The sequence below is a fragment of the Pteropus alecto genome, unplaced genomic scaffold (genome assembly GCF_000325575.1).
Source record: "Pteropus alecto unplaced genomic scaffold, ASM32557v1 scaffold320, whole genome shotgun sequence".
NCBI classification, from domain to species: domain Eukaryota; kingdom Metazoa; phylum Chordata; class Mammalia; order Chiroptera; family Pteropodidae; genus Pteropus; species Pteropus alecto.
In genome coordinates, this window is record NW_006429963.1 from 651,773 (window position 1) to 655,043 (window position 3,271).

The 3,271-nt window shown below is 64.1% G+C and overlaps 1 protein-coding gene across 1 annotated transcript in view; it reads left to right on the forward strand.

The window, feature by feature from the left end:
- Positions 1 to 3,271, forward strand: part of PTPRN2 (protein tyrosine phosphatase, receptor type N2) — a 299,480-nt gene that overhangs the window by 271,275 nt on the left and 24,934 nt on the right. The window lies entirely within an intron of this gene.

The following is a 3,271-nucleotide window of genomic DNA, read 5'->3' on the forward strand; positions in this document are numbered from 1 at the left end:
CGGCACGGTGGTGAGGGGCGGCACGGTGGTGGTGTCGAGGGAGAGCGTCCAGACGCCTCGTAAACGCACAGGCTTGTGCCGGCCAAGGACGCGCAGGCAGGAGGCTGTCAGCTCCGCCACCGAGGCCACAGCGGGCTGGCGGGGGGCGCGCTGGTGAGAGGGCGGCGGGTCACTTCGGTTCATGAGACACAGCGCATGGCAGACCGGCAGCGCCGGGCCCTCCTTCGGCCTTGTGGAACGTGGACACGCACGCCAGGCGCAGGCCGTGGCGCTGTGGGGGTCCTGTCATCACGGCCGCGACGTGCCAGGCCGGCCCCCTCACGACGCTGCACAGCACACGCGGTGCGTGCGCCACGCGGCCGACCCGCCAGCAGTTCGTGGGCTCACAGTGAGGAGCTGCCCGGCTCACCCCGTCTGCACCGCGCCGACCTCCGCCTCAGTGCTCACTCTTAAGGGGCGCTGACCCCCGTCCGGCCGGGACGAACCTCAGCCTGGCGCTGTCTGGGCTCCGAGGGTCCCCGAATCCCTCACCTCCACCCTCGGGAAACGCGATGTGCTGCGTTCTGTCAATTCTGGTCCCAAAAATCGAGCCGAAGCCGCAGTGGTTTGCCAGGCTCTCGCTCCTTTGATGGCTGGAGTGTCACTTCAGGCGAGGACTGGACAGGTCCCCAAGTGGGCCACAGAACCCCGGGAAGGTCCTGCTGTTGGGGTCCTTTCCCTGGAACGGACCACGTGACCGGGCCAGGGTGACAAGGCGGTTGCCTGCAGGTCCTAACAGCAGGGACTCAGCATGTGGCCCGCGGCCCCGCGTGTGGGTCCAGCTCCCAGACGTCTGGGCTCGTGCAGCCAGAGCCTGGTCCGCCGTGGACGGGTGCTCGGGGCAGCAGCGCCATCCTGAGAGCCATCGGCAGCCCTCACGCTCACGGGCCCCGGAGGGTGTGCGGGGGGTGCACGTGAGCCCACACGTCTGTGCGCACCCCACTGTCCCCTCTGCTGGTGGGGGCCCAGGGGAGAGAAGTAACGTTGCGGTGACGTCTGCGTCTCTCCTTTGTTCGATGCCACGATTCCTTTTTTAAATTTGAGTTGAACCAGAAGGAGCCACGGCACGTCTTCCCTCTGAAGGACCGGGTCACGCGGTGACGGTGCGCTTTCCAGCCACAGCGGAGGGACGAGGCGCAGCCACAGCCGGGAGCCCCTGGCCGAGCAGAAGAAGCTGCAATGTCACATCCGCGCTCAGTCCCCCGTGACCTTCCAGGGACGTCGCCCAGCGGGAGAACCTGCGGTCTCTGCTTTTAAGTCGAGGTCGTGAAAGCTGCGGGGGGGGCGGTTCTGAGAGAGAAGCCCCAGCCTGGTGGTCGCCGAGGACGTGGGCCAAGTGACGTCACCGCAGGGAGGTCCAAAGTGTCCCGCCGGTGACCCTTGAAAACGAACTTGCTTTTCGTCCCGCTGTGTGTTGAGGGAGGTTCGGAACACATTCGGCTAACTGAAGTGGGTGCCGACTGACGACCCCCAGAGGACGACCGTTCAGACGCCCTGACCGTAAGCAGCTGGCCGAACACGGGCCCAACCCTGGGCTCAGCAGACACCTGTGTGCGCGTAATGGCGGTTTGCGGTCAATGCTTTTTGTCGGTTCATCTCAGCTCCTAAGAGTAAAACATGAAACCGATTTAAATTTACCAGTCAGCCCCTCTCCCCCTGGCTACCAAAGCTGCGACTGCCCAGTAAATTCTTGGTCTCTGGACAAGTGACTCAAACGCGGGCCTGGTGTTCTCTCGGTTCTAATCCCCACCCCATCCCGAGAGGTTGGCTGGGGTCCTCGCCCCCCAAGGGTCGGGGTCACGGCTGGGAGCAGCTGCCCACCCCCCCGTTCACCGCATCCACCAGCAGGCAGCGTGCCCGGCCGTGACGTGCCTGATGCTTCATTTTTAAGATCGGCTGTGTTTAGGACACTGGGGACATTATTGCTAAGTTTTTAATGCAGATTAGAGTTTCTGCAAATGACATCGTCATCGTGCTTATTTTTAACTGCGCGTTCGGAAATGCGAAGGACGGGCCCCGCCACCCCTGGTCCATTCGGTGTCTTCATCGAGTCGATCGGCCAGTGGATCGAACACAGACAAATGGTTTTACGTTTTCTGAGAAAGATCCCAGGGTCCGCAGGTTACAGGGCGTGTGGATACGGCGCGTGGCTGTCCCCACCCCCGTGTCACGGGGTCTGAGGCCCAGAGACGGTGTGTGACGGCCACAAGCTCTGCATCCATGGACGTGGCACGCACATGGGCAGGGTGCTGCAGGGACGCAGGAAGTGACCAGAGAGGCTGGGGACGGCCAGCGCAGAGACCACGGAGCTGCCGGTGCGGTGCCAGCTCCCGCCAGGACCCGGGGACTTCCCACAGAACGGGGGACACTGGCCCGCCTTCCTCCAGCCACGGTCCCCCTGCCTCGGGAGTCTGAGGAGTGAGAGTCCGTCCATCACGTGAAGGGTTTGCCTCTGTTCTGCCCTCTGTGGCCTGACACCGCTGCCCGGACCCCTTCCCTCTGCACCGGACGCGCGTGGAACGGGGCCATCGGAACCGTCCCCCGGTCGCCGCCAAACAGATGACACGTTTCCTGCCGTGGTCAGGATGCTGTTTGCTGCCCTCCCCGTGACAGTCATCACGGGGAAGCAGAGCGGCAGCCGAGTGTCCCCGTCCCCCGTCTGGGGCCCTGAGCACGGTGACTGAAACGCCGCGGCAACCAAGACCTGTCAGCACGCGGCGCCTCATTCGCCTCCCCGAAGCCCTGAGCAGACTCGCGATCACAAAGCTCTCGTGGAAGCGGCTAACTGTGCTCGTTTGCACATCCTGACAACTTTGAAGTGTGCTGCTCCCTAAATCGCTTCGGGCAAGAAAGCGCATTTGCCCAGGAGGGGCAGCTCGGCTGGCTGTGAGGAGCTGTGACCAGCGGGGGGCCTGGTCACCCCAGCACGGGGCCTCGTGAAAAACCCAAACTCCCCATTTTGCTAAGCGTTTTCCTCCTGAAATACCTTAACTGGGGCTTTCTCTGAGAGTGACGTACTTTTCCCTGTGTTGTGGGTGTTGGGGTCCGGTTTTGTGTGCAAACCTCCAGCTTTCCTGCCCCCGCCAGCCCCCCGCTGCCGGCCGGGCCCCCGTGCTGCTGCCGGAGTGACCGGCCCCTGCGCTGATGCACGCTCTCTCCGCTGTGGCGTGTCCTTCCCTGCAGACAGCCGCGTCCCCGCCCCGGGATGGTGGCGGGCCAGAGACCCCTGGGC